At 35.3% G+C, this 24,999-nt stretch overlaps 1 long non-coding RNA gene across 1 annotated transcript; it reads left to right on the top strand.

Moving 5' to 3' along the window:
* The first annotated feature begins 990 nt into the window (after window positions 1-990).
* On the top strand, window positions 991-24,244 carry LOC138716243 (uncharacterized). The gene is made up of 4 exons (XR_011336608.1): window positions 991-1,061; window positions 2,424-2,606; window positions 5,147-5,291; window positions 23,653-24,244. It is a non-coding gene; the product is annotated as an uncharacterized lncRNA (long non-coding RNA).
* The last annotated feature ends 755 nt before the right edge of the window (window positions 24,245-24,999 follow it).

Below are 24,999 nucleotides of genomic sequence, written 5' to 3'. Positions count from 1 at the left end.
TGCCATTGATTCAGACTCTCCTAGTCTTCTTGAGGTATTGTATTCAGTTAAGCTTAAATACTCTATTGAAAAAGATATGGCCTCAAAAAATGGAAACAAGTTACTTTGTTAGATAATGTAAAAAAAATCTTAATGATCTAGATCAAACATGTAAATAATTATGCAGTGTTATTACAGTAATAAAATGTAAAATAGTAATTAAATACAGTTTAGTGTAAAAAAAAATATGTCAACACCAACCTATTGTTTACATCAGCCAGCGTGACCAAGTTTCACCATGAAAAGATACATACTATATACTGGTAATATATTTACAAAATTTGTATAATACGGAGACTTGTCTAATGTGGAAAAACAATTCAGTTTCTTGCTATTCCATTTTGAATAAGTTTTACTGTACCATGATTCCAGTGAAAATTGTATGTGCACGCTTTGTGACGTACAGTATGAACTATATCACATCTTAAAATGCAAGAAAAGAAGACAATCGCCAGCTGAGTACAGCAAAAACTGATAAATAGTGTACATATTATAATTTCCATTGAAAAATTTAAATTATGGTTTATTTAACGATGCTCGTAACTGCCAAAGTTATATCAGCATCCCCAGTGAGCTGGAATTTTGTCCCGCAGGAGTTCTTTTACAAGCTAGTAAATCTACTGACATGAGTCTGTCACACTTAAATGCCATCGACCTGGCCGGGATCGAACCCTCAACCTCGAGCACAGAAGGCCAGCGCTATACCGACTACAAACTACCCAGGCCGACTATAATGTCCATTGAGTGCATTAGTGCACTCTCTCATAATTTATTAATATTATAATTCCCGCCCTTTACGAAAACCAATCAGATTCATTGATGGACACAGCCTGCTATGTTAATGGTGTGTAAAGTGCCACATAGCTGCAAAATAACTTTGATTGAGCAGGCAGTTTACGCAGCCTTGGCACAGGTCATAGGATGCGATCCAGCAGGCAGTGTTCGATACCAGACAGAATGGCGGAGTTTAAATGGTTCTACTACTTTGGGTCGAGGCATGTTTCTCAAATGGAGTTTGTTTGGTAAGCAGTGTAATGTTTTATTAAGTTTTTTTTACTTCATTATACCGATTGTAGTTTATCTTGGTAGTAGTATGATATAATACGCGTTACGTAAAGTGATGATTGAATTCTATTCCAACTTTGTCAATAAGGGGTTAGCGGTTAGATTCCCTCTATAATTATGGAATTTATTTATAGAAGTGTTTTAATTTTTAATTGTGAGTGATCAATTACGATTAAATTTGGGTTTCCCTGGTTGCAAATCCAATTATGAATTTATTGGTTCACACATTTCAGTATTTAGATTTCTCCAAGACCCAATCTGAGGCAAAAGGGTTAGGAGCAGCCAATTCAGCGAGAAAACTTGGAACCAAATGATAAAGGGTATTTCTGTGTACTATTGCCTTACTACATTAAACTACAAATGTATTTAAATTCTTGGTTTCTAGTCGAGTCATACATATCATAAACGAAATGAAATTGAGTGCCGATGTCAATTTCACACCGAAAATAGGCCGAAAATTGCTATGAAAGTGGAGGTTTGCTGAGAGTGCGAGAATCTGTGACAGGTTAGGTTAGTGCTTTTCGTATGCCTTGCATATACGAATCGTCGACAAGTTATGTTAGTTTAGGCGGATAAATTTCAGAACACGGATGTTCTGGCATTTTCACGGCAAACCTGATTTCGATGAAAATTATTTTAGTATGTATAAACGACTTTTCTTATTTCTTGGGGTTTAAAATAAGATTGTATGAGTGTGAAAACCTATAACCAAAATAAAGCGACATGAAAAGTTTAGGGTCCACACCTGTGAAGTAACGGTTAGGGCGTCTGGCCGCGAAACCAGGTGGCCCGGGTTCGATTCCCGGTTGGGGCAAGTTACCTGGTTGAGGTTTTTTCCGGGGTTTTCCCTCAACCCAATATGAACAAATGCTGGGTAACTTTCGGTGCTGGACCCCGGACTCATTTCACCGGCATTACAGGGGCGTATACTGGTTAAAGGGTTTGGGCTACCGCTTACATTATTACACAAAATATATCTAACAATTACTTTAATTTTAATTACTATGGTAAAACTAATAATACAAAATTATTACATTATGTTATATTATAAACTTTTTCTTTTGTAATTTCCTTGGGCTACCGCCTTCATCGCATTCAGACGCTAAATAACCTAAGATGTCGTAAAATAACCTACCAAAAAAAAAAAAAAGAAAAGTTTAGGAATTTTTCTGGAAGTTAAGAAAAAACTTTTGAGAAAAAGCATAAATGCAAAACTTATAACAGAAGTTTTACTGTATGTTGTTTATTGGTATTCAAGGCATCAGATTGACAGTTAAAATTTTAAAAGGAATCTGAACTGTATTTTATTCATATTGCAGGTCTCCTTTTCTTCATTCTTGGGTTCAACAAGTACAAAGAACTGATGTAGAACCTGGGTGTGAGATTGCTGCATGTGGGTGCCACATATAAGCATTTGTCTGACCAACACTGTGCGGAATCATGAAGTGGACCCACAGCTGTGGCTGCGACTGACAGAATGCTGCATCACAGTTCACAAGTCTGTGAGTATTTCACCAGAATGATTCGGTCGGCTTTTGTTGGTTTGTCGCCTTTTGTTGATTGGTAGGCTTTTGTTGGTTTGTTGGCTTTTGTTTGATGCTTTGTCGGCTTATATTTTTTGGTCGCCTTTTGTTTGTTGGTTGGCTTATGTTTGTTGGTCAGTTTGGTTGCTATGCATAGACATTTCACTAGCCCGCACTACAAGCATGCTAAACTAGCCCCGGCTATCGATTGATTACTTGTACAGGATTCATATCGTATCATATCGCTAACACTGCTTTACGAATACGAAAAACGTTAGTTCGCTGATTATCCACCGGAAGTACGCACTAAGAATGTCTATGAATATGGCCCTTTGTTTGGTTGGTCGCCTTTTTTTGTTGATCGGCTTATGTTTTTTGGTTGCAAGGCTTAATAATATTTTATCTGTATCCATTATATCACTGAATTCCGTTAACTTTCCTCTCACTGAATAGGTACCAGAACTAATTCAAATTGTGAACTTCACAGAGTTATCAGTTAAACTGTATCATTAATTTATCCATGTTTTTCATGTTACACCGTCACATTGTTTGTTCATATCACCTGACAAATAATGGTTAGAAAAAAATAATTAGTTATGTTTGACAAGCATGAAATGGAGATTCATTAGAGATACAAGAGAGCGAGTATAAATATTTTCTTAATTGATATGATATGATATACGAGGGGGATCCAGGAAACAACGACCGTTTTGTTGTAATAATTAAAAAAATATATATTTATTTGAAAAAACAAAGTCTGTTACATAACTGAAGCTTCCTTTACTTCTCTGCATAATCACCACCTACATTTAAATATTTGTCGTATCTGTTCACTAGCTTTAGAATTCCCGTGTTATACTCCTCTGCCACCAGTTCATTAAGTCAGGTGTTCACTGTCTTCTTCAACTCTTCATCACTTCCAAAACGCGTACCACCCAGAAAGTCTTTCAGCTTAGTGAAAAGGTGAAAATCGCTAGGAGCAAAGCCTGGACTATAGGGTGGATGATCAAAGATTTCCCAACCGAATTTGTTCCAGCAATTCTCGAGTTGAAGCAGCAGTGTGCGGGCGGGCACAGATTTTGTGGTAGCCAAGATGTTGCGACACAATTTCACCAAGCAAAGAACGAGAAATGTCAGGAAAGGCAATATGCAATTCGTCGAGTGATGTGTGCCTGTCTTGCAAGATTCTGTCGTTCACTTTAGTCTTCAGGTCTTCTGTGATGAGTGATGGGCGTCCGGGTCGAGTTTCATCGTGGACATTTGTTCGCCCATTGTTGAACATTTCACACCATTTTCTCACATTTCTTTCGTTCATTACAGTATCACCATACACTTCTTTCAATTGCCGGTAAATTTCTGCAGGTTTCAAATGTCGGGCATTCAAAAATCGAATCACACTCCTCACCTCACAGTCGGCGGGATTATCAATCACGTCGTTCATTTTGAAGTAACACAATGGCGACTTGTTGCAACCAGTACTCACAACATTATGAGAACACATGTTAAGGAAGCCAGTTGACCTTCAAACAAGGAAGGGGAGTCAGCTGCGTGGCGGGTATGCGCGAATGGTCGTTATTTCCTGGATCCCCCTCGTATTTATTCATCTATCATATATCTGTAAGACAGACCTGTTGCGATTCTATATTACCCCAAATCTGCCTTACTTTACAATTTTAATCATCTATGCCAAGTCTCTCAACTAAAAAAAAATAAACAAAAACAAAACACACACACACACATACACACTACAAGATCAATTTAATACACCATTACTTTTAACTTTCTCTACCCATTTCATCTTCACTATCATTAAAAATTTGCCCAATTTATTTAACTCTCTTATATTAGTTATATTACATATTTTCTTATATGCTACATGTCTATTCATATTCAAAAATTATTATTTATCCACTTTTTCCTTGTATTGTCTGTTACTTTACATTCTAATAATAAGTTATATGGAACGCGTCTTCTCCCATGCCACAAAGGGGGCAGATATCCTTCTCTCTGGTACCCCTCCTGTTTTTCAATTTCCATATTCCTAGTCTCCACCAAGCTAAGCCCATCCTCACTTTCCTATTATTTATTCTGACATATTCTTCTTGTTCCCATGATGATTTAATGTGCGTATACTTACTTAATGTTCTTAATTCTTTGAGATTTTGATATTATTCCTATCTCGTAGTTTCATTACTCCAATTTCCTCCCATAACCATCTCAGACCTGATCTACTCACCTTGTTCTTTAAATCTTCTAGCTGATTTGATTTCAAATTCGTGTCCCGAAGAAACTGCAAACACTTCTTTTCAATGGCACCATTTCAGATGATTATTAATAATGCTTATGACCAGGAGTTTTTAAAATTAGAAAATCACCACGATGTAGTGGATACTTCAGGCATAACATATGAATGAATACATTATTAGCAATTGGAATTATGTATGTAAATGTAGTGTTCATTGAAAAAAAATTCTAGAAAGTGTGTTAAAGTGTTTGGTAATATTTTTATTAATAACTAGGGCTGTATGAAGGTAATGGATGAAAAAGAGTGCTGCCAGAGACATTGCCAGTCAGAAATCTGAAAGGAAAACTGCCAACATTGATGAACAAAAACTCCTTAAATATAAGGAGTAGAAACTGAACAGCAAGTGAACTTGTCTCCAAGTAAGTTAATAAGGTACTGTCAAAATATTTTTATTATTTTAAGTTTTGTTGCTAAAATAGTTTAATTAGACCTATTTGCAGATAATAAATTCCCATAAGTTTATTTCAGTTTACCAAAAGCCTTTTCCAGGTTCACAAATACTACATCCACTTGTTTATTTTTCTCTAGGTAACTTTCACTGATTGTTCGCAGCAGTTAATTGCATCTCTAGTATCTTTTAAACTTGCCTCTTAAGTGGCATTTCTTCGCAACTTTTCATGGCAAAGGTGCTGTTGATGTAGTACGAGAAACTATCAAGAGAGAAGTTGGCAGTATGGTGAATGACTAGAGGGAAATAATTACAGAATATTTAAGTCATGTCCGTGACCATTAAGTATGTTAGGGTTAAGGCTGGTTCACAATAAACCGAGAACGAGAACGGAAATATTGTTAAAATATGTAAATGTGAACATTCACAATTAACTATTGTGAATGCTCAAATTGAAATACATTTATTTTAACATTATTAACAATAATTGTGAATGCTCAAATTGAAATACATTTATTTTAACATTATTTCCGTTCTTGTTCTCGTTTCCGTTCCCGGTTTATTAACTATTGTGAATGCTCAAATTGAAATACATTTATTTTAACATTATTTCCGTTCTCGTTCTCGTCATTTCCGTTCCCGGTTTATTGTGAACCAGCCTTTATACTTTGATACGCAATTGAAAACATACATATGATATAGGCCTACCTAGCATAAAATAATACTCTATGAGAATAATTCATACAGTATTAATTGTAGAAACACGTTAATACTTTCTGCAAAGACTAATCTGTACATATACAAATGTCTACAATCTTACAGAAATGAATCTTAAAAAATTAACAAACTCTTTATAGCAGCATTCTTTGCAAAATAATTTTGACAGAGGACAGGCATAAACAATATTACATTCTGAGAGATGTGATATCAATGCAAATCTTCTATGTTTAAACACTTTAGACTTAAACAGAAGATGTTCCACAGTTTGTAATGTTTTTTCGCATACACATTGATGTCCTTTCTCTGTTACAATTTAAAACCTCTGAAAATAACTTTTGAACTTCCCATGCCCCGATAAAAATTGCATTACTATGAAATCTAGTGATAATTTATGGTTGTCGAGTCGGTCAAATACAGTTGGGAAATAAGTTTCTTGGTTAGGGATCCAGTTTTGCTAATGAGTCATTGCTCATTCCAACATTCTTTTATGTCCCTCTTTAGCACCTCTCTAATATGTACAGCAGCACACTCGATGTAAGCATACTCTGAATTAGAATGAATAGCTGTGATGCGCTTCTGTACAGGGGCAGCGCCAAATTGGGATTATGGTACTTTGTACTGATTTAATAGTTACTTAATATTGATAACCGTATTTTGTTTACGAGGATAAAGTGCTTTCGACACGGTATATTTTAATATTGAACGTGGTTATGTTATGGTACAGAGGTTACGAGACGGTTGTAATGGGACGCCATTTTCGTGTTGCGAATATAATGTAGCTATCAGATTATTTTTTATCTTAGTGGGTGATATTGCTTTATGTACCTTTTAAGCTTTTGTTGTTTTACTGACGGCTTGTGTAATGACGTTGGTTCTTGTTGTATGTTCTTTACATAGAGCTGTGTACACGGATTGACTGTTATCTGGAATGGTGTTAGTAGAGCTGTGTACACGGATTGACTGTTGTCAGGAATGGTGTACACAGATTGAATGTGATGACGTCAGTTGACGTCATGGGGAGTTTGAAGTGTATAAGAACGCTAAATTATTTAAGTCTGGTTTCCACATATCGTTGATTAGTTAGATATTAGACTAAAGAAATTTGACATAGATTAGTGATAAGTTACATGTTAGTATTGGGTTAGACGTCAGTTTAGGTGTGTGTATTTGAAAGATGTTAGTTTAGGGTTTTTGGAAAGGCTAGACGTCAGTTTAGGTGTGTGTATTTGAAAAGTGTTAGTTTAGGGTTTTTTTTGGAAAGATTAGACGTAAGTTTAGGGTTTTTTGGAAAGGTTAGACGTCAGTATAGGTGTGTGTATTTAAAAATGTTAGTTTAGGGTTTTTTTGGAAATGTTAGACGTCAGTTTAGGGTTTTTTGGAAAGGTTAGACGTCAGTTTAGGTGTGTATATTTGAAAAATGTTAGTTTAGGGTTTTTTGGAAAGGTTAGACGTCAGTTTAGGTTTTTTGGAAACGTTAGACGTCAGTTTAGGTGTGTGTATTTGAAAAATGTTAGTTTAGGGGTTTTTTTTTGGAAAGGTTAGACGTCATTTTAGGGTTTTTTGGAAAGGTTAGACGTCAGTTTAAGTGTGTGTATTTGAAAAATGTTAGTTTAGGGTTTTTTGGAAAGGTTAGATGTCAGTTTAGGTGTGTGTATTTGAAAAATGTTAGTTTAGGAGTTTTTTTTGGAAAGGTTAGACGTCAGTTTAGGTGTGTGTATTTGTAGAAGGTTAGATGTTAGGGGTTGATTAGATTAGGGTTAGTTTATTCGTATGTTAGTTGATTTATATAAGAGTAGATAACGTACCTTGGAGATGTTGTCGTATTTCGTATGGAGGAGAAACTGCTGTGTGTGTGTGTTTGTTTATTGCGATGAATGGGATGTGCTTGGGCCTGGTTGTTCGGAAGTTGTAGGTGTAGTTTGTGTATGTGGTTTTGACTGTTTGAGGACGGGATATAGGTTCTGAATGTCGTGTATGAAGGCTGAATAGGCGTCGGGGGAACTGCGGTTGTGATTTTAAGTTTCTCTTCCATAGGAATTCACACAGGTGGCTCCACAGATCCTTGGTGCCTTTTGCTTTTGTTAGAGATGTTTTCATGTGACACCAAGTGGATTCTATGGATTGCGTGTGGGCGCCTGTTATAGGGTCTGTTGGGAGTAATAGCACATTAGATTAATCATCATCATCATCATCATCATCCTTCACGAATTAGGCCTCTGTAGACCTGTTTCGGCCCCATCTAGCAGTCTTCTTAACGGTCTTCCTGGTCGACAATGTCCTCTAGGTTTGTATTGCATCATAATTTTTGGGATTCTTGAATTTTCCATTCTTCTTACATGATCTAGCCAATTGAATTTGTATCTGCTGATTTTTTCTTTTACTGACTCTACTTCTAATTGTTCTAAAATTTCTTCATTCCTTTTTCGGTCTAAAAGAGTATATCCTGCTGTTCTCCTGAGAAATTTCATTTCCGTTGCTTTGATTCTGTTCATGTCTTTTTTCTTTAATGTCCAAATCTCGCTTCCGTATAGAAGGGTGGGTAATGCTAGTGTATTATATATTTTTATTCTTGTAGATTTTTGTACTAATTTAGCTTTTAATGTATTGTTTATTATTCCTAGAATTTGTGTAAATTTGGTAATTTTCTTGTTCACATCTTTTTCATTTTGATAAGATATTTCACAACCCAGATAATTGAAATTTTGCACTTGTTCGAGACATTGGTTATTGTGTATTATCTTACTTCTCACTGGGTCTTGTCCTAAAAATGCCATTACTTTCGATTTTTGTGCTGAAATTTCCATCCCAAAATCTTTTAATATTTCATTTAATGTATACAATCCTCTTTGTAAATTATCCTCTGAATTGGAAATTATGACTTGGTCATCGGCATAGAGTAAGGTATTTAATGTTAGAGCACTGGTTATTTTGATTCCTGATGTGTAGATTTGGTTCCATTTTAAAATAATTTCATTTATATAAATATTAAATAAAGTTGGTGATAGTGGACAACCTTGTCGAACTCCATTATTAACTAATTTTCTTTCGGATATACAGTTATTTATTTTGACACTTATTTTGCTGTCCGTGTAGATTTCTATTATATTTTGGAATAGCAAATTTGGAATATTTTTTTCTTGTAATATGTCGAATAAAAGGTCTCTTCGGATTTTATCAAAAGCTTTCACAAAATCAATAAAAGCTATATGGGTTTCTAAATTAAATTCTCTTCTTTTTTCCAACAATAGTTTGATACTAAATAATGGATCTACACATGATCTTCCTTTTCTAAAGCCATTTTGACACTCCAGAAGGAAAATTTCAGCATGTTTTTTTAATTTTTCATTTAAAATCCTACTAAATATCTTATAACATGTGTTGAGGATACTAATCCCTCTATAGTTTTCAACATTCTGTTTATCTCCTGTTTTATATATGGGAATAATTACACTATTTTTCCATTCTTCCGGTAAAGTGGCAGTCAGATATATTCTGTTTAGAAATCTTAGTAATCTTTCTTGAAATAGATCTCCTGCATATTTCCTTTTTCCGACAAGTGTCTCATCAGTTTGTACAGTCATTTGTGGTCCTCCTATTTGGAAGTCTTTGCCGATACACAGTTCTCCAAGGTAGTCAGCGCAGACTTCCTGCAATGGGAGTACCAATCTGCTATTGTTTCTGTTGAGGTCCAACCACCAATAACATCTATTGGCCATCTTGACCCATTGTTTGATTTCTTGCGTAACATCATTGTTCATTTGGACTATGGACCCCAAGTAAGTGAACTGGTGTACTAATTCAAAGGTATATCCTCCTATTTTTACATCAGTTCTATTTGTATTTAGTTTTCTTTTCATTAACAGATAAACCCATTTTCTTAGCATTTCTTTCGAGTGCAAGGAAAGCTTCTGAGATTGTGGAAAAGAATCTGCCAATTATATCTATATCGTCAGCATATCCAAGTAATTGTACTGACTTGGTAAATATGTGTGGTCTCTCTGTATCTCAGCGTCCATAATAACTTTTTCCAAGGCTATGTTGAAGAGGAGACATGAAAGATCATCTCCTTGTCTACTGAGGGATACAGAATTTGTAAATCGTTCATTACTGGATCTGAGAATGGAAATCTGTCAAATATTTGATGAAGTGACTATGTAGAATTCTATACACCTTAGTCTGAATAATTTTATGTCTTGTGCTTGGAGATTTTTGGTTCTCAAAGAAATGACAGGTTTCACACCAAAATACATATTTTCAATGGGCAAAAAATTGCTGAGATCCTTATAATCAATGTTTTCTGTTCCTTTGCTTTCAATATATTCCGATTTTATGTAGCGTTCTGTAATAGTACGAGGGTGTTTATGATAGGTACTGTAAGTATCCCTGCTTGCTGCATTCTCATATTTTTCAAACAGCACTATTCTACATGAGCTGCTTTTTGCTCTTCTTCCAGGAAATGGAGCACTTAAAAGCACAATGCTTTGTGACTTCCAAGTAATCCTTCAAGATGGTATTTATACCTGTTGATCCAATGTCGTGATTCATGTGAGTCTTCTACTGTCATCTTCTGTACAGCTTCAGCATTTTCGGGAGTCATTGCAATGTGTGGTTGGCACGCACAAGGTTCATCTTCAAGCAACTACTGACCTCTTCAAAACTCCCGAAACCAATTGTGGACTGGACAAGGAAAACGGTATATGTGCCAAATGACATTTGGGAAAACACAAAAAACTGTATACTTGCAATTACTATTTAATTTTCTCAACATAAAGTGTCTCAACATCCAATTAAGTTCCCTCCAAACATATTGAGCTGTGAAACAACCCATTACTGACAATACTATGTAGTGTAACTAGCTCCCACATTATCAAAGTCTGACAACGATAGAAGTGCCATGTATAATTTCCTTGAGAACCGTACAAACAGTTGAGTGATTTGTGAATATTAAAAAGTAGAACACTAACAATCTGATTTGTAAGCATGAGAAACTGTTTGTTTTTCTTACTGGCACAGGTCCTTATAAAAACCATGGTACTTAGTGTCCATGAAATCTAGGATTGCCAGAAGGTATTTCTTCATTTCTGCCTTTAAAGAGTTCTTAGGCATCAGCGTAGAAAACTTCTCCGGATTTGTAATAGATTGCAGTGTTCGTCCTCTTCTTAGAACCTGACATGTCTTCCACTGTTCAGAATCAAGGACCAATGTTGGATGATCACAAGCAACTCAGACCCATGATACTTGAGTAATGCGCAATGTTAACGCATTTAGAGTCCTATCAGCTTCTGAAGCCACATCCAAGAAGTCTTCAGATTTCATTGAAATCATTTTGAATGGTTTTTTTAATTCTGGCTGACCTTACAATGTCCTGCATTTCATCAGGAACCATGGCTTTACAAACCCTCTCCCGTAGCAGTTATGTATGGCACACCTTGCTGCCGTAGTTTCCTATTTTCTAAACACTTCTTTGCCTTAAATACTTTTATAGTTAGTGGCCTGTTATTATCCATGATAATTGCTACAGAACCGCTACATTCACTGCAGATCAACACAGCGAGTAATCCTCCATAGAACATACGGTACACTAGCTGGCACTTATATCGTTCATCAGCACTATACTACGAGACTTATATCGTGTGCCATCTAGAATGCACTCATTTGACTATATGGAAGGATGATTGGCACATATATATTCATTACTATGACATTGGCGCTGCTACAAAGGCTATATCACATTCCATGACAAAAACAAAATTTGATCTCGGAGGCACTTATACCGTTTTCCATGTTTGCTCCTCAGTTGCCGATGGTTGCACAAGGTGGTGCAGAGTCACCAAAAAATACTTGTCAAGAACTAGTGACACATCCACAGTTAAGTCCTTTTTGAAGTCATAATAAATCATGGCACGAAAATCATACTTGCCTGTAAGTGTGTCACTAATCTGGTTTCTGGTCCACACCCCCACGGAAACAGTTTATCTGTCTAATCTGCTAGAGGGTTTATGGCTTCAAAACATCTCTTTTTCAAGTAAAAGTGGTTTCATTGTTGCCAGATTTACCATTTAACTACTGCTAAAAATTTTTAAAGTGGCCTTTATATTTCTTTCAAGTAGTTGTGTGTGGTGTTCTTTATTCTTGAACGAATAAGAGAAATGACAGTGTAGGAGGAGATTTATTTCACTGACAGTTGAGTAATTTACGTACTTTTTTTTGCTAATTGGTCTGCTACTTCATCTCCTGCGATGCCACAGTGAGACGGTATTCACTAAAAGCAACTCTCTTCTGGTGGTGGTTAATTAAGGATTTGTGTTATTCTGATCTGCAATTCCCGTACTGTTGGCAGGTGTTACGCAGTTTGCTACAGTGCAGAATGCTTCTTAAGAGTTGGAAAGTATGACAATATTGAAAAAAGAATTGAATCCAATATGAAAGTTGGAATAGAGTCTTCTTCTTCTTCTTCTTCTTCTTCTTCTTCTTCTTCTTCTTCTTCTTCTTCTTCTTCTTCCTCACAAGGTTTAGGCCTCTAGACCTGTTCCGAAGCTAACTAAACTGGTCGCTCCAACTCTTCCTTTGTTGTCCAACACTTCTTCTTCCTGAAGGTTTATAAAGCAGAGCTTGCTGTGGATACCTTATACCTTAAAGGGGGCATTCATAGGACATGTTCTTTCCAGCGTTTTTGATACCTCTGTATTTCTTCGATAATGTTTTCTTCCATCAATTGCTCTCTTATTACAGTATTTTTAATCCTATCTCTTCTAGTAATTCCCAACAATGGTCGTAAAAACCTCATTTGGGCTGCTTTCAATCTTGTCCTTTCTCTGGTTCTTAGTGTCCACGTTTCACAAAAGTACAGTTGTCAAAAGAAAAAGTGGCCGCTCTCTAGACACAAAGTTCCCTTCGGGTATTTCTGCTACAATTCGGAGACAGGTGATGTTACATGTTGTTGGACCACGTGGCCTGATATCTACAGTCAGAATGAAAGTTTTTGTGGGTTAATCTGTAGCGTAATGGTAGCGTCTCGGGCAAGTGTTCGTAAGGTCGTATGTTCGAATGCAACCTAATGCTTTTTATGTTTTTTTTTAGGAGAGAGAGAAAATATAATTGTTTCTGTTTCTTTTATGACTGTTTTAGTAATTAACATCAGGTTTATGAATGTGTTATGCCGCGACTGTGTCATTATTTATTATGACATTATGGCTGTAAATGGAAAGAAAGATTATATTCTCAACAAAAATATCTTTCGTGGCATAAACAAAACAAACTTACAGGCGTCTGCCTTAAGAAATTAAAACAATTAAAAGTTCAAAAAAATAAAAAAACAAAAAAAAAAAAAGCCACGATTCAATATTTAGTCCATCTTCCTCCCATCTTGGTCACATCTTGCAGTCGAGTGAGCATGGAATCGAGTAGTGTTTTCAAATACCGACTGTTCTCAGTCACGGCATCCCAGGGACCGTGGACGAGCTTCCACAAATCATCAGGGTGTCTTGGAGGGGGATTGGGCCAATTTTTCCGCATATGCTTCTTTACTTGTGCCCATATATTCTGTAAAGGGTTCAAGTCCGGAGAGTGACGAGGCCAGTCTATCAATTCAATATCCTGTCTCCTCGCAAACCAGTCCCGAATCAATTGAGATGTGTGGACTGGATGATTATCCTGCTGAAATTGAAGAATTCCAACACGACACAGATACTCTACCATTGCATGCACGCATGGCAGTGTATCAGTGGTCGAATCGGGTACCAGGAGGGTGATATACAAGAGTGGGTTCTTCCTTTGTAGTAGAAAAGGTGACTTCATCAGAAAAGATTTCTCTTTTCCAATCCCGATCACCATTTCCCACTGCAAAGACTAAACGCTTCTCTATATGCTCTTCCTTATGAACTTCCCTAGGAATGGCACATCGAGATCTCAAATTGGCAGCCCTTGAATGATTTCTCATGGTCTGGTCGTAGCCAGGGAAATTAACAACTGCCTTCAAAGTAGCAGCGGTATGAAAGGGATTCCTTTCAACCTCTGCCACTAATCTGGCGTCCTGTTGTGGTGTTGAAATTTTCCTTCTACCACCCCCAGCTTTTCGGCCAAAAATTGCGGAGCGTTGATAATTTTGCACCCATCTCCGGGCTGTTCTTTCTGAAACGTTGAAATGCCTACCTGCCTCGGATGCCGAAAAACCCAGATGAACCACAGCCCGTATTATACTTTCATTCGTTCCTGCACCTCTTCATTGAGCCATGTCAGTCAAAGTCGCAGGCAGAAATGGCGTCGTGGTTTCCTCAGAGAATTAGCCTCTACCTAGGTCTTAAAATACAGCAAAACATTCATTATACTAAAAATATATATTTCTCAATTAGGAAATAATAATATAAATACTTGTTAGAGTCTTATTAATAACTATCATTTTCAAACATGAAGTCCACAGAGTTAAGAATATAATTATTTTATAATCTCGACCTCAGTGTCGTAATTTGTTTTAAAAAATCTGTATTGAACTGTATCCACGCAATACGTCCGTAATCATTGCTGCTGTTAACAATGTTGCTGTTGCAGTTGGTATTACAACTACAAATATTATTGTCATAAACGTAACTTTTTTATATCATTATTAAATATTCAGAATATAATTGAAATGAATGTTCAGTTGTAGTGTTTCTGATAATGCGCTGAATTATGTTAATACCAGGTAAATGACATACCTCAGTCGGAAGAACATAGAAACGTCGGACGTAGCGAAATTCGGAATTGAAATGTCAACGTATCAGGCTCAAATCCTCGTGACACCTTTCCAATTTATTATGTTACAGGATAGTATAATGTAATAATATAACAGTAAAAGAAGAAAAAACTAACACTCATATTAGCAGCTGTATTGTTGTAAACCTAACATTAAATTTATATTACTTATATCACTAACGAACGATAACAGAATACAAATGATAATTTGAATATTATTTATATCGCTAACGAATGATAACAGAATACAAATGATAATTTGAATATTATTTATATCGCTAACGAATGATAACAGAATACAAATGATAATTTGAATATTATTTATATCGCTAACGAACGATAACAGAATACAAATGATAATTTGAATGTTATTTATATCGCTAACGAACGATAACAGAATACAAATGATAATTTGAATATTATTTATATCACTAATGAACGATAACAGAATACAAATGATAATTTGAATATTATTCACGTCGCTAAAGAACGATAACAGAATATAACAAATTATAACTTGAATATTATATATATATATATATATATCGCTAAAGGAATGATAAAATATAAATAACTTGAATGTTATTCATATTGATAAAGAACGATAACAGAATATAAATGATAATTCGAATAATGCAGTATTTATATCGCTAAAGAACGATTAAAAAATAAAATGAAAACTTCAACAAGGCCCGAACTCACAACCTTCAAATCATTAAGCGAGCTCTCTACCGCTGGTCTACAAGGCGCAGATATGGAATGATTCCATGGTTCCGCAACTGCTTCTAAAAGCACATGCATTGTGTAACATCGCCGTGACCTGAAGTGGACTTAGAAAATATTCACTGTTCACGAGTGCGGCCACTTTTTTTTTTGACAACTGTACATCAACTCTGGTTTTGATATAATATTGTGGAGTCTTTGTTTTATTTCCATCATGTTTTTACTAAAATGACGTTGTATACATCTATTTAATCTATTGTATGTTTCAATATTCTCTTCAACATCTACCTTGGTATTCAAAATCGATATTTTTGACCCCAATATTTAAATGTTGAAGCTTGTTCTATACAGTAATTTCTCCATCAATAACTATTTTAACTCTTCTTTGTTCCTTCCCTATCATTGCCATGGATTTAGTTTTCCCACCAGAAATTTTCAGATTATATTTTTTCCCTATTTCATTCAATTTAGTTACTGATCTTTGCAGTTCCATTGGAATAGAGTAGAGGAAACAGATATCTTGCAAAAAGGCAGTAAATTCCAGATCCAGTATCTGTTGTGAAGTCATGCTCTTCCCTGGTTCAACTCTCAATTTATTATTCAGACATGGTCTGCTTACTGCAGAACTAAACTTTTGCTCTTTTAAAAATTCAGTTGAACTTGAATTCGCTTCATTTTCTGTTACATTGTACTCTTCCTGTGGAAGCTTGGACAGTGCTTTACCCTGGTTTAATGGTATTATTCCACATGTTTTAAATCCTTTTAATTAAGGTTCTTTTCAATTTAACTTTTTTCCCCATCAGGCCTTTTAGGTGGAGCAAGATCCATTTTTACTAGAGCACATTTCGGTAACGATGGAACCTAATTTCCACTGTAATAATGTGTTTCTCCATGCCTTCTTAAATAAACGGAAGAATTCTACAAGAGATTATAATGTATTGAAGTTGGGTGGCAGGCAGTTAAAAGCAATGTAATTCATTCATTCATTTATTATATTCCATAGATCTTACATGAGCAATGAAGCTTTAAGATGTGGAACAAGTCAAAATTTTACAATATTACAATTACAATTTTTACAATATTTTACAATTTTTACAGTTTTACAATTTAGTAATTTTCTACAATGATGAGGTGAGGTCCGAGAATTCGCCAAAAGATTACCCAGCATTTGCCTTTTGGTTGGGGAAAACTTCGGAAAAACCCAACCAGGTAATCAAATCAAAAGAGTGAAATGAAGTGATGCCGAGGACTCGCCATTGACCACCCGGCTTCAGTCCCACTTTGAGAACCTCTGGGTTGAAATGTAAGCTAATTTATCTCCAAGCAATACTTTCTTCCCTTCCAACTTTGTAGCATTAGGTAGGAAAACAGTAATAATAAACTAATCATCAACTGTAATGAGTTCTATCCAACCATATTGTGTTCTGTTATATCTTGAGTCTGATGTGTAACATGGTTCGATACAGCAGGGCCATTACCAGTTCTTGAATCCCACAAGTATTATATACATGACAGTTACACAAAAAACTAAATTTAAGCAGGCCTGACAGTTAACATCATTCATCATCATCATCATCATCATCATCATCATCATCATCATCATCATCAGCGCTACAGCCCTAAGTGGGCCTTGGCTTCTTCAACAATCTTCCTCCATTCATCTCTCTCCTGTACTTTTCTTCTCCAATTTCTTATACCCATTCTTGCCAAGTCATCTGTCACACCATCCAACCATCTCAATTTGGATCGTTCAGGTCGTCTTTGTCCCCACTTTCACTGAATAATACCTTTTTTGGGATGTTATTCCCTGTAATCCTCATTACATGCCCCAACCATTTTATTCTCGAGGATTTTATGGCGGCGATTATGTTATGTTCACCATACATTCTGTCTATTTCGTTATTGTATCTCTTTCGCCACAAACCTCTGTCATTTATTGGACCGAATATTCTATGCAGTATCATTCTTTCAAAAGATCTAAGAGAATTTTCTTCTGCTTTCGTCATGGTCCATGTTTCTGCTCCATATAATAATACTGGTTTTATTAGGGTTTTATATAGTTGGATCAGTTAACATCATTAATCATACAATAAAAGCACAATTCTGTGACAAACCGTTTTTTTTTTTCAGTCCTGACAATTATCACAAAAGGAGAAATCAGCATCAACATATGAAATGCATGCTTCATGAGCCCAACTATTGCACTGAAGGTACTGAATCCAATCTTCAATAGGCGGATCTACATAGCAATTGTAATTTATTTATTTATTTTGGTGTAGTTAAGGCCGTGAGGCCTTCTCTTCCACACCACCAGAAATACAAATACAGTAATATAAAAAAAAAATCATACTATAAATAAAGTAAAACCACACGAAAATATAGTCCTTTCCACAAACTAAGCAGTCATACCGGATAACCCTTTTTGGAATTTGTTTCCCTCTTCCACATCCCTCTGTAGGCTTAGGTTTATTATTGTTCTTCCTAAAATTTTTCTCCAGTCGCTGTCATTGCAAATTTTTTACTGGAGTTGAAGTGAGAATTTCTGCTTGCTGGCACCTCCTTTTCCTTGAAGACCTGAGGTCAGCATCAGCTTTTGGGACAGTCTGATTTCAAATGGGCTGACATTTTTCTTGGCATTTGTGTTGGTTGTGTCAAGAACTCCAATGTGGTTTCTTGGAGTCTGGTTAACGGGGTTTTGTGATACAGTAGAAGCCACTGCAGTCTCTTGGTCCAAAGGTATAATGCCCCATACTTCTGTGCAGGTATTCGGGTGGGGTTGGACTTCTGCCCTGTCTTCAGTTGATCCTGCAAAAAAGTCCTCTCCGCTGAAAGCTTGTGGATTGTAGGGCCATATATCTGCCATTTGAAACCTTTCACTGCATTGTGGGCAGAAGCGGCTTTCAAATAAGCAGGAGCAAAAATTGACAATGTCTGCTTAATTTACAAAACAGTGGGCATGTCTTTTTTGTAAGGCATTCAACTCTTGCTCGAAAAAACTCTTCATTGGGCCATAGACAGTAATTGTCAACAATATTTCTGACAAATGTGTTAACTCTATCATTTCAAGTTGAATGGCATCATATTGTAGATCAACAAAAGAATCGGAGGTAATTTCTTTTTCCACATTTACATATACTTCGTTCATGCTATTATCTATCCTGTTTGTATGTGCCCCAAAATGTTTTGAGAGGCAAGAATCATCATTTCTTTCATTGTCTTTATCACATTCCTTTATTAGATTTACTTAGCATTATTCAGTATTTTCCTTTGTGTTTTGCAGTAAATATAGCTGAGGAATGCTTACCCATGACATACCATTTGAATCTGTGTTTAAAATTCTAAGGAGAAGAGTGATCATTTGTCCTCTCCTCATTCCACGAATTTATGAAAAAAAAATCTCTACTAAATCCTGATTCAAATGATAAGTTGGAATATATTTTATGTCCTCTATTCATACATTTGAATCAATATTCCTTTCTGAAAGGGGATTAATGATTTTTGGTTACCTATATGTATTGCTGATACTACAAAGGTGATATTATTTAACAAAGCCATTTGGTTTTCTTGGAGAGGCAAGAATCATAATTTCTTTCGTTGTCTTTATCACATTCCTTTATTGGATTTACTAAGCACGATTCAGTATTTTCCTTTGTGTTTTGCGGCAAATATAGCTGAGGAATACTTACCCATGACATACCATTTGAATCTGTGTTTAAAATCCTAAGGAGAAGAGTGATCATTTGTCCTCTCCTCATTCCACGAATCTATGAAAAAAATTCTCTAATAAATCCTGATTCAAATGATAAGTTGGAATATATTTTATGTCCTCTATTCATACATTTGAATCAATATTCCTTTCTAAAAGGGGATTACTGATTTGTGGCTACCTACAAGTATTGCTGATACTACAAAGGTAATATTATTTAACAAAGCCATTTGTTTTTTTTTTTTTTTTTATCTACACCAAAAGCATTAGAGCGTGAATGACTTTGATTTTGCATTAAATCAAACCAAGAGTTGAAAAACTTGATTATTTCAGAATATTTTTTTCTCTAATTGTCTTCATCTTTGTAGTAACCCTTTTCTCTGCAATATTCAATGGCTTTAGATATTGTATTACAGAATAGTTGAGCAGCAGGCAAAACTGTTTGCGTTTTTCTTCCTTTTAAGTCTACACCTTGTGGGTTTATGAGCAATGGTAAGTTCTGTATTCGAAACAATTAATAGAATAAAATATTTATTGTCCTTAGGCAGCACATCGCCATATTAGACAAAGTTAGATTACATCTAAGTGTGAAATACATTAATTTAAATGATTACATAATATTTCTAGGGGTGATTTCTCTATGAATTTACCACTGATATGAAATCCGTGATCCAGAAAATGATTTCTAGCTAGTTTAAGGAGATGGGGAGCAAAGAATCAGCATAAAACACTCCATGCCATATCCAACATTTAAATATGAACCAAAACCTCATATTGCCGGAACCCATATCATAAATAACTTTCGGTTTCATTACTTTCTCAGAATCAAATAGACTGTTTCCAATAGCCAACTAAACTGGGGGCTATTACAGTCTGACAACACTTATGAGGTCCCAACCTTTCTTGATATTTTATATCAATACATATCTTGTCAGAAATACACATTTCACCAAAGGTTAAAACTATTAACCGTTCCAAGTCTGATAAATGTTTAGATTTGATTTCCATAAAAAGATGACAGACAAATCTTGATATAAGTTACAAAAATTTGGTGCCCAGTTCCTTAGTGTGGGATGTGTTAGCATTGTTTTCTCCGAAATAGCAATATGCCTTGGGGCATTTATTGCATTGGCAATATCTTCTGTAGACCACTGTATTTTCCCTCTTTTTTTTTTTTTTTTAGAATTATCTTCATTTATCTTGGTGAACAGTGGGCCAAATGTTAAATCCGAGGAGAAAAAATTATAATGAAGTCACAAATGAATCTGATAGGCATTATATTAACAAACATGTTATTACAAAATGTGGCTAGATAAAAGTCAAAATGAACCGGTTCTTGTTCTTTCTTTAGTTACCAGTGATTTGATTTCTTAAAGAATATAAAAAATAACTTTGTTTACCACAGTGTCTTAAAAAATAGAACTGGCATGTCCGAAGTTTGTGTTAAACACTTCTAATAGTCATGGTCATAATCACCATCACCATGATCTTCGTCGTCGTCGCTGTTATATTGCTGTCATTCTCTGCTTTACCACGGTATTCACTCCTTCCTTGTAACCTTTCCTGAATATTTGGTTTGCTTAATTACTATCAAACTGTTAAAGGCAAAGATTCTTGTCTTTTCTGTGTGAAAGAAGCATTTGAGATCACATAATTAGGGCTTAATAAAAAAAAGTTCAACACATCTCTAATGTTGTCTTGTTGCGATGTTTTTCGTGTGTGTCCTTCTCTGTATCTCCTGATTTGTTTGTTTCCAGCTTCTTGAGCTTCTTCGGAGAGCATTCCAATTGGTAATATTGCAGATCTAATTATTCTGCCTCCATGTATAAGCACTTTGTGCATTCTGACTGGCATGAAATACCATGAGTAAAGTTTGAGATGAATCTGTTGTTTTCAAAACAAATGCATCCAGTTTCTCTATATTAACTGGAAAGCCACTCGGTATAATGTGCATAATAACAGAGAAGTGTCTGATTAATTGTTAATCGATTTCTGTAATTGATGCAGATTTAACTGCCTCACTGAATTGCTCAGCAATATTACCATTACAAATGGATTTCATAACTTTAAAAAATAACATTTTTTTCCGTCAGATTTAACAACTGACCCACTGTGTGGTGTGAATATGTCTGCCAAATTTTTATTTACGATTTCCAATTTTTCTTTTCTTTATTATTATCTTACAATATGATTTCATATTTCTTAGATAACTCTTCATACTTTACTTTCCAATTCATTTTCTTCTTTTAAAACCAACATTTTGTTTTTTTAAGATATCAATTTGATCTAGACATACGGAGCACAATCCTCTATTGACACTTGAGAATGGTACATAGAAACTTAACAGTTAACTATGCTACAAATCATAATTATACAATTAATTACTCACGTTTCGTTATGTAGATCTAATGCACTATGTTATGGGCTGTTGACAACTCTCATAAGATGATGCCAGTTTTTTGCTTACATTCCACAGGTTCCGTGTGTGCTTTTGTTTGTGTGTTTTGTGTGGATTTTTTCGTGATTTTCTCATTGCGCTATATATTTGTGAGTGTCTTTTGCGGATTTACAATATCTGAAGTAATGAGAAAAGAGGAAGGGAAAGATCTGCTAATTGCCAGTTTAGAGATTCCATTTTGCACTCTGTTACCACATCCAGTACCATTTTTTTTGCTTTAATTTGTAGTTCAGAAGGAAATCCTGTAACAGTTCAGCCATACTCAGGAAAAAATGTCTTATGGCATCTTTTTAATTTCTGGCATAGCTAGAGGTTTGTCTTTTCTTTGGATTTGTTGTCTTGGATGCAGATGGGATTAGTAAATTTTCAGTACTGTTTTTAAAATAATTTCTGATAGGGTTGTAATTTGAATACTGGTAACTGTAGAAGATGAAACTGATTGAGCAGCAGGTGTGGAGTACAGTGGTATTTCAGGTATGAATTCTGATGTCGGAAAGTGAATGTCAAACTGCTCGTCTATAACACAGTTGAATGATTCACCAGATTCAGCAATATCATCATCTAGTGAAGATTGAATAACTGAGAGTCACATGGTTTCAGGAAACTTATCTTTAGTGAACTGCACTGTTGTAATCAAAGTAACAAACCAAAAGGGAACAAAGTTTCGTAGATTTTTGATTTGAGGAATCTGTACACACAGCTAACATAATTCACTTTTTTCAAGTTCTTTTCCGCTTAAGACATTTCAAGTGGACTGATGACATTAGTCACAATGGCCTCACATTTTGTTTTTGCACTTGAAAGTTTTGGATGAAAAATACTTCTGCAGAAATGTAGATGTGTGGCCTGTTGACCGAAATGTTTGATTATGTTGTACAGTGTGGATTACAGAACAGCCTTCAGAAGCAGCCAATTTCTGTTCACTTATTTTCTCTCAGAGAATAGAAAGCATAGAACTTTGGCTTTAAATTTTGTTTCGTAGAACTTTTAGCAGGATAAACTTAAAAAGCAGAATATTTATAGTTTTCAAGCTTTTATGCGGGCCATGGGAAGTGACTAAAAAAAAAGTATGTGAAGAGCAGAACTTCTGATCACTCTAATTATATTTCTTATTCCTCTTGTTACAAACCCATACTAATGGCTCTCCAACAAACCATTTCAGATTAAACACAGTAATTGTATCATAAATATTCATGTAAATATGTGGTATGGGATATATATTTAATAAAGGAATAATAATAATAATAATAATCATCGTCATTGACACCCAAGTATTGGTCCTCACTGACCCATTACAGTCTGTAGCAATCTTTTTAGGCCTTCCAGGAAGTCGATGACCTCTTGGTGTATATGATAAGATTAATTTGGGAAATCTAAGGTTGTTCATTCTATACACATATCTCCATTGAGTCCTGTAACTATCAATGTATTGCATTTGGTTCACGAGTTTGCAGATGTCCCCAAGAAAAAAAGGTTTTTGGTGTGACCTGTAACCAACTTTGCACTGCCTCCATTACCTTATCATCTGCAAACTTCTGACCCTGCAAATGCTCTTCAAAGGTCCAAACAAGTGAAAGTGCAATGGTTCCAAGTCCGGACTGTATGGTGGAAGTTTCAACACCTCAAATTTCAGATCACATATTATATCCATTATATATGCAGCCATATGAGAGTGGGTATTGTCGTAAAGCAGCAGTACTCCTTTTGAGAGAAGTCTCCAGTGTTTTGATCATATGGTGGGCTTCGACTTGCTTACCAATATGTCACTGTATCGAGCACTATTCACAGTTTGACCTTTTTCCTGGAAGTGTCATTGATATCCCAAGAGAGCATCAGCATGACTTTTCTAGTGATTTTTTTTTTTTTTTGACTGGAGACAACATGTGCTTTCACATCATCAATTGTCTTTTACTCTGGTTCATATTGGTTCACCCAGGACCCATTTCACTCTTTCTGATCACAAAAAACTAATAACGCTTCATTGCTTGCCTACAGTGCAAGTCAACAGTGGAGCGGCCATATTGTACAAGCTACTGCACAGGTGCATACTGCTCGATCATCATACACGATGTTTATGGTGTATTGCTAAGGAACCATTTTGTGTCCGGAAATACAAATTTTCGTTGTACATAAATCTCCATGAAATTTAAAATAAAATTCCTGATACTTAATGACTTGCTGTAATATTTATTGTATTGGTATATTAATTGGATTTTAAGGAATTGAACACCAGAAATAACACCATTTCTAGACGTGATCTGGCCAATAGAAAACAATAAATGCAACTATTTACACATTGGCATGACATTAAAGATACATATTAATTTTGAAAAAGAATGCATGGAACTCTGGGACTCTTTGTGTACAGACAAGTAAAACTGTAATTTACGAATGAATGCTTAAAAATGTCTAATGGCAATGTCTATGGTGACTTCATTCAATGAGACTCAGCATTATAGAATTACATGAATAAAGAAGTATAGTGCTTGGATTGTATGAAATATCTGTTTTTGTGAAATAATATTTTATAATTTTTGTAAAACAGTCTCGAGAAAATTCTTTATTGTTAATAAAATGGCTTGGTGGAAAAAAATGTGTCCTTTTTAAATATACTGATCTTCACTTAAAAATACATCATATCTACGTGAATACTCCGCACCATAGAATAATCGATGCACCCAAATTTGGGGAAAGAAAATGTGTTTGAGGTGGAGCAGTACCAACCTTATTTCAAATAATGCATGCACTCCAGTTTTTCTTCACTAAGTTCCAAAAAAAAAAAATATGTGCAGAGTATTCACTTGTATATGGTATATTTTAATTGATAGTCATACATATTAAATCTAAAGGATCTCTCTACTCGTAAGTACTGACTACAGATCTCGTATTATATTTCTGCCTCTGTGCAGCATCACAGTTTGTGGTGACTGGGAGGAGAGATTGCAAAAGGTTGCACTAATCTAAGAGAAATTATGTCTAAAATTTTACCTTACACTCAAACAAACAATGATCAGAGCATTGGAATGAAGGCAGTCAGATATCTTTTGTTTACTTTTTAGTATTCTTAGCCCAAGATAAGCCACTTTAAACTCAACCATGGAATGTTAATAAATACAATACAATATTAAAAACAGTTTTCAGGGATAATCAAGAGGCTCATGAAGACATTTTTATTATTCTTCTAGTGGTCAGAGCTTCTGGCTATAGTTCATGAGGTCCCGGGTTCGATTCCCGGTTAGAACACAGGAATTTTTCCTTAAAGGGGATTATTCCTGTGTTCGTCCATGGTCTGGAATTTAGGTTAAGTTTAGATTTAAGACCTCTCCTGGTACCACATTATCA

This window comes from Periplaneta americana, chromosome 16 (assembly GCF_040183065.1).
Source record: "Periplaneta americana isolate PAMFEO1 chromosome 16, P.americana_PAMFEO1_priV1, whole genome shotgun sequence".
NCBI lineage: Eukaryota > Metazoa > Arthropoda > Insecta > Blattodea > Blattidae > Periplaneta > Periplaneta americana.
The sequence above is the reverse complement of the archived record's forward strand: the minus strand, read 5'-3'. Positions and strand labels throughout refer to the sequence as shown.